Here is a 10,998-nt window from a genome sequence, read left to right on the forward strand (position 1 = left end):
GCTAGAGAGAACAAAGAGGTGGCAGAGTAAGGGGGACTGCCAGGGAGGTACCAGGCCCTCAAGGGTAACAGGTCCCAGTGCAGAGATTTATCCAATTTTCTCCAGCCAAACCTGCCGGTGGGGGCACTTCAGACCCACACCATACCACCACAGAGTCCGCAGCCACGTAGCAAAGAGAGGGCCCATAGTTCACAGGAGGCAAGCACCCGGAGTGACCTGGTCCAGGCTACAAGCAAACGGGCCCAAACTAGGGGAGAACAGGCAGCAGCAACTTCCCTGGGTGACCCCCGTAGGGACTTCAAGTCGGGGTAACCACAAAAACACAGGGCTAAGGAAGGCGAGTTGGTAGTCACCCTCATTAGCCAGCCAGAAGGATACCTGGTTCCAGCCTGGTTCATCCCAGGTATGCCCAGGTTACTCACCTGCCATCAACTGTGAGTAAAAACCCTGAAAGACTGTCTGGACTGTGCCTGAGTCATTCTGCGACCTGTGGTTCCACACACCTACACAGGGCCCTGGGGCTTGCCTAACTCTCGGGAGGCCACTACAACTGACTGCACCCACCATCAGCCCCAGGCACCCTTTAATCTGCAGTGGCGTCACCCTGACCGCAATACTGAGAGTGGCATCACGAAAATCCTAAAGAGAAGGTTCCCTACCTGTGACCAGACTGTTCCTCCATGTGGCGTCCCTGAAGGTAATGCACCAACACAAGACCTGTGGGGCTTCACATCTGGCATCACGAACAGGATAAGGACTAGACCTGTTAAGACAGGTGACCATGTGCCTGGGCGGTCCGCTTGAAAAATTGGAAGCGCCGCCATATTGCCACCATGAAAAGCGCGCCAAGAATCGGCAGCAGCGTGCGAAAATAGAAGTTACCGCTCACAAAGAGGTGTGGCTAGCTCCAGACAGAGATCCCCTGCCGCGTACTGACCTCGGGTGTGATGGAAGGAGCTCTGACCTTACCCGGAGGAGAAGTACAAGGCTGTTGGAAGAAGAAGGAGAAAGCGAAAGTCAGCTATTAAAAGAAAAGCTGCAAGAGGAAGCCACAAGCCTGCTGCTGAGAGAAGATCGTACAGAGAGGATGGCGTTCACATGCAGCGATCCAGAGCTGGGCTCCACTGCCTGGTGGGACTGGGAGCTGGACCAGTGGTGCGAAAGACTGGAGGCGAAGGTGATGCAGCAGATCCGGGAAGGAAGAGCAGAGCTCAGAGAGATGGCTGGAGTCACCTGGGTTCACAAGAAGTTGAGGGAGAGAAAAGCGACACGCGGAGCAGCGACTGTCCAGACACCGGAGATGACGCCGAGGGGTGAGTCAGCTGATGCCCCTGCAAGCGCGGGTGCCCCGATCCTCGCTGCAACGCCTGCGGTCCCCGCAGCCATGCCGGGTGCGGCCCGCCAAGTCCAGGCCGCCACCATGCCAGGCCCGCAAAGGTCCTGCAGCCGCAGCGACGCCCATCCGCGCCGCAAGTGTGACCCGCCACGCCCAGGCTGCCGCCATGCCAGGCCCGGCTCGCCAAGATCCCGCCGCAGCGGCGACGTTCATCCATGCCGCAGGAGTGACGCTGACCCAGGTCGCCGCCATGCTAGGCCCGGCCCGCCAAGACCAGGCCGCCACCATGCTAGGCCTGGCCCGCCAAGACCAGGTCACCGCCACGCAGGGCGCGGCCCGCCAAGACAAGGCCGCAAGGCCATCTACCCCGGCCTGTACGGCCAGAGCAGACGCCGCTCCCCAGCCCAAGGAATTGGACCTCTCGTCCCCACCGGGTGAGGACCCCGAATACCTGAGGCTAAAGGCTGATCTGGAAGCTCATTTCCCAAAGGAGATGGTGGACCAGTATCTGCTCCCTCCGCATTCCCACAAGAAAGCTCCAGTAACATCCATGATAAAAAGCCCACCGCCCTGGCCTGTTGATGAGGACCCATCCCCAGCGCTACAACAAGAGGAGTGCTCAACAGTACTAAGGGGGGGAGAGGCCCGGAGACAGAGATGCTGCCATACTCCCGCTGGGATGAGGAGAGCCCGACACCCTCAGAAGATGACCCTCTGGCCGTCACGATACCAAGCATGCATGTAACCTGGGAGCCTGCAGTGCAGAGGAGCCCCACAACCCGAGCCCAGTGCCACGCCCGCGCAAGATCAACCATCACACAGCAGTCCCCAGACCGGTATGAAGTAACAGCCAGAGACTTGGAGGAGAAGCAGTCTTTAAGGAGAGCTAAATCCCAGGTCAGAGGTCCTCTTTGCCGTGGAGTTGTGGAGTTCAGCTTGAAAAGTGGATACGGCTTCATAGTCGCATCTGGTGTCAGAGAAGGAATCTTTGTCAACCGGAGAGATGTGAGAGCCCACTTGCCAAGAGGACATCCAGGAAGAAACTTACAGATGCGAGATCTGGTTGAGTTCACAAAGCACCAAGGTGAGCGCGGCTGGTATGCGCTAGATGTAACACCATGCCCCAGAAATCCATACTGTAGCCCAGCAGTCTCCACCCAGCCTACCCCAAAATATACAGTAACAACAGATAAAGCAATAGAACAAGACAGAGAAAAAGAAACAGAAACAGAAGAAGATAAAGAACTGGAAATAGACACCAACAAAGACAAGGAACCAATTGATGACACCACTACAGATGATGATGATGACGACAGAAATGTAGAGAATGACAGGTGCCATAGCCTTACAGGCCAAAGCCCTGATACCGAGGAGTGAAGAAATTAAGTCAAGTACAGCAAGCTAAAAGTAAAGTTCTGCAACCTTTAAGTTCAAGCATGTGCCCACATGAACTTATGTGAGAACCCTTTCTAAGCACACTTTGCACCAGGTTTAGTGCACTTTATCTAAGGACCATAGGCTATGAATTGGCTATAGCCACAAACTCTCACAGTGTACATAGTTACCCCAGAGGTACAACCACTAGAGTCAGCCTGTTTAGGGGCCTGGCTCGCCTGTGACCAGGGACCACGCCTGTTTATGGAGCCTGGCTCTCCACCACAAAGAGGGTACCTGGTCAGCACCAACTGTGGAGGCCGCCTCTACATCCTGCCAGAAGAAGCTGAAGGCGCGGCTCCACCAGGCCAGGTATACCCTGAAACCACCAGACCAAGAAAGGCGCCTCTACATCCTGCCAGAAGTGGCTGAAGGCGCGGCTCAACGGGAGAGGAAGATTGAAGGAAAGGTCTGGGGAAACAGATGGCCCAGACCTGGTTGCTAAAAGGACCGGTGACCTGCCTCCTGAGAGGGTTTTGGGTGGGTTAACGGACTTGTGGGTGGAGGGTGGTGATGTATGGTACCTGGTGGTTTTACAGTGTTTTTATAATGTTTTATATGCTTTTACTGTTTCATGCATTTTAAATGTTGTCTTGCAGCCCGAGGACGTGCTGGTGATAACTAAGGGGGATTGTGGCGCCCCTGACCTGGTCAGGCACCACTGAGTACTGCACCCATGCTGGGAGCAGTACAATACAGGTAATCCAGAAGGCTGACTGAGGTGTGATCACAGGCACATAGTAATCAGGTCTCCCACATTTTACCTTTGTTAGGGACCCCTGGGGAATCCAGGAGGGGTGCGTGGCCTCCATGTCCACACAAGGGGTGTGTAAGAGAGTCTGGTTGCTAGGTGGCGTAGGCAGGCACAGAGGGAAGGGAGTAGTAAGCCAGTTAGTGAGTGCAGCTCAGAGAGAGCAGTCGCATGCAGCAGACCCTGGAGTCTTTCACAATCTGACAACGTACGCACCATGACTACCAACAGGGGAGATCGGTCACCTGGTAGTGCCACCCGAAATCCACCCAAGGCTAGAGAGAGCAAAGAGGTGGCAGAGTAAGGGGACTGCCAGGGAGGTACCAGGCCCTCAAGGGTAACATGTCGCAGTGCAGAGATTTATCCAATTTTCTCCTGCCAAACCTGCCGGTGGGGGCACTTCAGACCCACACCATACCACCACAGAGTCCGCAGCCACGTAGCAAAGAGAGGGCCCATAGTTCACAGGAGGCAAGCAGCCGGAGTGACCTGGTCCAGGCTACAAGCAAACGGGCCAAAACGAGGTGAGAACAGGCAGCAGCAACTTCCCTGGGTGACCCCCGTAGGGACTTCAAGTCGGGGTCACCACAAAAACACACAGGGCTAAGTAAGGCGAGTTGGTAGTCACCCTCATCAGCCAGCCAGAAGGATGCCTGGTTCATCCCAGCTACGCCCGGGTTACTCACCTGCCATCAACTGTGAGTAAAAACCCTGAAAGACTGTCTGGACTATGCCTGAGTCATTCTGTGACCTGTGGTTCCACACACCTACACAGGGCCCTGGGGCTTGCCTCACTCTCGGGAGGCCACTACAACTGACTGCACCCACCATCAGCCCCAGGCACCCCTTAATCTGCAGTGGCAGTCACCCTGACTGCAATACCGAGAGTCGCGTCACGAAAATCCTAAATAGAAGGTTCCCTACCTGTGACCAGACTGTTCCTCCACATGGAGTCCCTGAAGGTAATGCACCGTCACAACACCTGTGGGGCTTCACACATGCCTTTATTCAGAAACTGAGCTCTGGGCCCCATGGCTTCAGGTATGGAAGCGATGCCGTGGACCTTTGAGATAAATTAGGCTGCACTCTTGAGTTTGCTGCCTTATGTTATAGGTGTTGCTCTTTGATTTTTTTCATGTTTTGCCTGCACAAAACCTCATGATTGGGCTTCAGAGATTAAAGAGAACCTGTCACCAGATTTGTCCCTTATAAACTGTGGCCATCATCAGTAAGCCCTTATATACAGCATTCTAGAATACTGTATATAAGAGCCCAGGCCGCGCTGTATAACATAAAAAAATTTTTTATACCCACCTGCAGGGCGATATGGTCCAATGGGCATCCCTTGTGTCAGTCCAACACCTCCTCTCTTCTTTCCATCACCGTCCTCCTTCTCAGTTCCGTGTGGATGACGTGTCTTACGTCATCCACACAGAGGCCTCCATTGTGCTCCTGTGCACGCGTACTTCTCTCTGCCCTGCTGAGGGCAGAGCAAAGTACTTTAATGCATAGGTGCGGGGAAAGGTCAAAGACATGTGCACTACAATACTTTCATCTGCCCTTAGTAGGGCAGAGAAAAGTGCACAGGAGCGCAATGGAGGCCTCTGTATGGATGACGTAGGAGTAGGATACATCATCCACACAGTGCTGGGACGAAGGACGGTGAAGGAAGGATAGAGGAGGCGTCGGACCGAGACTAGCGACGGTCATCGGCCTGCAGGTCAGTATAATAAAAGCTGGGGGGGGGGATGTTATACAGAGCAGCCTGGGCACTTATATACAACACTCTAGAATGATATGTATCAGCTTACTGGTGGGACAAATTTGGTGTCAGGTTCCCTTTAAATTTATGCAATTACCTTTTTTTTTTATTATTTATGACACTCAGATGTTTTCACTATTGTCTTGCCAGACAGGTTCAGTCTGACTACTCCATCTGTAGGAGGGCATATTATGTAAATGTAGCACTTCATCTCATATATGAAAACTGTCCTCCAGCTACACCTCAGGGTGAATTATTGGCTGCTACAGGTGATGCTAGTCTGAAAATTGAGATGTACCACTCAAAGAGATGGATTATTCCAAGTGTACGTCCGAGTCTGGCTGTGGGCCTCACGGCTCCGTCTTCGCATTTCACAGCTTCGTCTTCGTGCCTCTAGCCTTACAGCTCGTGCTTCATGGTCCGCACCTCGTGCCTCACAGCACCTTCATTTATACCTCTAGATTTGTGACTCCAAGCTTGAGACTAGTGTCTTCAAGCTCATGCTTTATGTCTTTGGACTTGTGCCTCCAAGCTTGTTCCCATCAGTAATTGGAAGAATCCTTCTTTCCTCTAGATTTATAGGATGTCCTCATTGTTACCGTTGCAGATTAGGTTTAAAAAGGTCATGCATTTAAACTTTGTAGTGGGATCACCTTTTAGGCGGGCTTTGCACGTTGCGACATTGGACGTGCGATGTCGGTGGGGTCAAATCGAAAGTGACGCACATCCGGCGTCGCAGTCGATATCGCAACGTGCAAATCCTTTTTGATACGATGAACGAGCGCAAAAGCGTCGTTATCGTATCATCGCTGCAGCCTCCGACATTTCCATAATGCCGGTGCAGCGACAGGTGCGATGTTGTTCCTCGCTCCTGCGGCAGCACACATCGCTGTCTATGAAGCCGCCGGAGCGAGGAACTTCACCTTACCTGCCGCCGGCTGCAATGAGAAGGACGGAGGTGGGCGGGATGTTTACATCCTGCTCATCTCCGCCCCTCCGCTTCAATTGGCCGCCTGCCGTGTGACGTCACTGTGACGCCGCACGACCCGCCCCCTAAGGAAGGAGGCGGGTCGCCGGCCAGAGGGACGTCGCACGGCAGGTATGTGCGTGTAAAGCTGCCGTAGCGATAATAATCGCTACGGCAGCTTTCACTAGATAACGACCGTGCGACGGGGGCGGGACTATCGCTGCAGCATCGGAAACACATTGTTACTGATGTCGCAGCGTGCAAAGCCCGCCTTAGACTAGGTTCACATTTCCGTTAAATTGTATCAGTCACAATCCGCGGCTCTGGTAAACAACGGAATCCGTTTGGCGGATTCTGTTGTTTCCCATAGACTTGTATTAGTGGCGGATGTAACGTTTTTCGGGCCGTCAAAATTAACGTACCGCGCAGGAATCCGTCGCAATCCGTCAAGCTGTAATGTTTGTCTATGCTGCTGGATTCCGTCGTAATCCGTTTTACGATGGAATAAAGCGCTGGATTCCATCACGCTCTACTAAGCATGCCCAGCATGTTTGGCACACCCATTGGGCTGTCCCAAACACAAACGGATCATGACTGCTCCGTCAAAAAACGGACACACAGTGGATGTAACGGACGCGATGGATCAGTTTTTTCACAGGATTCCTGTGAAAGGAATCCTGTGAAAAACACATCCGTTGAATCAGATGACATCTAAAAAACGACTGATCCGTCGCTGACGGATTTAAAACAAAAATGTGAACCTAGCCTTAAGGCCGCTTTACACGCTGCGATCTCGCTAGCGAGATCGCTAGCGTGCGTACCCGCCCCCATCGGTTGTGCGTCACAGGCAAATCGCTGCCCGTGGCGCACAACATCGCGCGGACCCGTCACACATACTTACCTGCATAGTGACGTCGCTGTCACCGGCAAACCGCCTCCTTTCTAAGGGGGCGGTTCGTTCGGCATCACAGCGACGTCAGTAAGCGGCCGCCCAATCAAAGCGGAGGGGCAGAGATGAGCGGGACGAACATCCCGCCCACCTCCTTCCTTCCTCATTGCCGGCGGGACGCAGGTAAGGTGAGGTTCCTCGTTCCTGTGGTGTCACACATAGCGATGTGTGCTGCCGCAGGAACGACAAACAATGATAATTGGGAATAAGGGAGCATGTCAACGATTTGCGATTTTGCGACCTTTTCCGATCGCACGTAGGTGTCACACGCAACGACATCGCTAACGCGGCCAGATGTGCATCACGAATTCCGTGACCCCAACAACATCGCTTTAGCGATGTCGCTGCGTGTGAAGCGGCCTTTAGGCCTTTGTTTTAACAAGCAGAATGAGAAAGGGTCTGATAACCTGTCCTAGTTACCCTAAATTACTAGTGACTTGTATAGAGGCAATTGCAAAGGTGTATATAGGGGTGTAGTATAATACAGGTGTATATAGTGGTGTAATATAATACAGGTGTATATAAGGGTGTAGTGGTGGAGTATAATACAGGTGTATATAGGGGTGTAGTGGTGTAGTATAATACAGGTGTATATAGGGGTGTAGTATAATACAGGTGTATATAGGGGTGTAGTATAATACAGGTGTATATAGTGGTGTAATATAATACAGGTGTATATAGGGGTGTAGTGGTGTAGTATAATACAGGTGTATATAGTGGTGTAGTATAATACAGGTGTATATAGGGGTGTAGTATAATACAGGTGTATATAGGGGTGTAGTATAATACAGGTGTAGTATATAGGGGTGTAGTATAATACAGGTGTATATAGTGGTGTAATATAATACAGGTGTATATAGGGGTGTAGTGGTGTAGTATAATACAGGTGTATATAGTGGTGTAGTATAATACAGGTGTATATAGGGGTGTAGTATAATACAGGTGTATATAGGGGTATAGTGGTGTAGTATAATACAGGTGTATATAGGGGTGTAGTATAATACAGGTGTATATAGTGGTGTAATATAATACATGTGTATTTGGTGGTGTAGTGGTGTAGTATAATACAGGTGTATATAGAGGTGTAGTATAATACAGGTGTATATAGGGGTGTAGTATAATACAAGTGTAGTATATAGTGTAGTAGTGGTGCAGTTTATTACAGGTGTAGTATATAGTGATGTAGTATATTACAGGTGTATATAGGGGTGTAGTGATGTAGTATATAGTGGTATAGTATATATGGGTGTAGTTTATTACAGGTGTAGTGTATAGGGATGTATATTACAGGTGTAGTATGTGGCGGGTGTAGTGATGTAGTATATGGGGATTGTGTGTGTATGTATGTATATATTGTGTGTATGTGTATATATATATTATATACACACACAGTATATGTGCGTGTGTGTAGATATGTATGTATAATATATATATATATATTATATATATATTGTAGAACTGAGTTAATTATATTAGTCCGGCCCTCTAAAACCATCCCAACTTCTCATGCGGCCCCATGGGAAAATTAATTGCCCACCCCTGGTCTATACTGTATTTGTATTGTTCCCTTTTGTAAATTCTTGTATATTTTTATAAACACTGCCTTCTATTTTGGATTAAATATATAAAATTTAATAGTTTCCTTCCTCATGCTTTATATACTAATCCAAGAACCAGAAGGGCCTTATGCTATCTGTAACGGGTGCCCGGACTGCCTGTGAAACGTCTGGTGGTGGCAGCATAATTATCATTGCATAGAATTATTGGGGTGCTATCATTAAGGGTACCGAGGTGTATATATATATATATATATTCCATTAGCGGGAATCGCTGATATATACATTTACCCTTGCTGTGAGACCGCCAATATTTGGCATTATTAGCTCAGCAGCCTCATTCTGTTCATTGTCCTGCAGTACAAAAAGTGGCCTGCCGACAAGAGGGACGCTAGAGAGTAGCCGTGTTTGTGACAAATTAATGAACAGCTGCGGGATATCTGATATATATACTGCATGGAGGGCTGTGTGAGGGGTCACAGTTGTGGAGCTTACTGTTTCGGGGGTCACCATTCATTGCTGGGGTAGTTGAAGGGGGGATAGAGTAGGGTCATCATACTGTGCGTGTGGAGAGTACTGTGGAAGAATTTACTGTGGGGTATCATACAGTGTTTGTGGGGCACTTTTGTTGCCATCATATTTTATGGGTGCAATAAAAGGGGAATCTAGGGGCTTCAATAGGAGAAAAATTACTTGGTAAGGGCTGCTCTTCTGTGACCCAGCCGAATATTATTTTTTACTTTTTTGGGGGGCAATTAAAAATTCTGCTATGGGGCCCCCATAATTTCTATGTACGCCTCTGGATCAATGGCAAATTGTCTCTACATGAAGCACACATCTAGACAGCTCAGCATGCGGCGCTGCGGTTATGGCTGTTAATTTGGCAAAAACCAGCAACAGCTAAGATTGATGAATAACAAGGAAACAATGGAAATAGTATTCCATGCTTTCTTTTCCGTATATGTATATGAACAAATTTAGGTTCCAGCGTTCCTCCTATAAGAGTCTAGAGGTAGCAGATGTATAAGGATCCTGCTTCTTGAGGAAAGCCTGAAAGCACCATTTCACTATAAAAAGACCCCATGTGATGGGGCCAAGTTATAGATTTTACATTGGGTACCATGGGCTTCAGTTAATTCTGTCACATGCCGCCAGTTTCTATGTGGGGTACAAAGAACCCCAAGTAATAAAAGTTCTGTAGTAAAAGCTATGCCGTGAATAGGGCCGGAGGTGACAATGAACAACAACAGAACATTTCAATAACTAGAAAAATGGAGAAATCCAGCATCAAACTTCTTAAAACAATTTTTTTATTCAGATCATCTAAAAACAAAATAAAAATCGCAGAGTAGCAATCCTTCCAAAAATGATTAAGAGTCAGAGCACATGTATTCAAGCGCTGCGGAATACGTTGGCGCTATAGAAATAAAACTTATTATTATTATTCTCACAACACGGCAAACATGTTTCAGACTTCAGTCCTTGTTCACTGCTCAGCATAATTGACACAATGGTCATAGTTAAGTAATTTTTAGGAGACAAGGCCTTCAAGAACCAGATGTACAGTAAGTGATCTATACACCCAAATAGAACAAAGACATATGAGAGGAGCCCCCAAAAAGAACACCACTTATAAAGTGCATATTGCATGGGTGGTAGAGTAGTAGAAGGTGCTGTGGTCAAGGAGCAATCAAAATTAGACACCTAAGAAATAACAAGATCTGCATAAAACTACCACCTATGTGATGTTCTAAGGGAGATCGTCATGTGATGTATATGTTGTAGTAGTTTATGTAGTACATACTAAACATGGTGCAGTTAAGAAGACATCTCCTCCCTTTTCAGATACAGTTGCCAGCAAGCAGCATGGAAACCTAACTGTCATGATGTCACAAAGCAACGATCATGGCTGGGGGGATCACTTATTACGAGAGTGTGGCTCACACTCACAATTGATGTCATAATGGCATTTTAGAATGTCGTAAGGATATATAATCACTGAGCACAGTGAAATCAGCGCCATTTTGTGAGTTGATGTCTACACTGATACTTGATTTTGGCTCTGGAAGCGCAAACTAGTTTTTTTTTTATATCTAGCATTTAACTTCCATTGTGAGTTAGCCCTGATCCGTCCCGCTACCCAGCTTACCCCTCCCTGACCTCCATTTCCCTTGTACTGTTTGTCTTCCCTGTCTTCCTAACCCCGGTCTGTGTCTTGGTCCCCTCCCCCTCCTTTGTACTTA

Source organism: Anomaloglossus baeobatrachus, chromosome 1 (genome assembly GCF_048569485.1).
Source record: "Anomaloglossus baeobatrachus isolate aAnoBae1 chromosome 1, aAnoBae1.hap1, whole genome shotgun sequence".
NCBI classification, from domain to species: Eukaryota; Metazoa; Chordata; class Amphibia; order Anura; family Aromobatidae; genus Anomaloglossus; species Anomaloglossus baeobatrachus.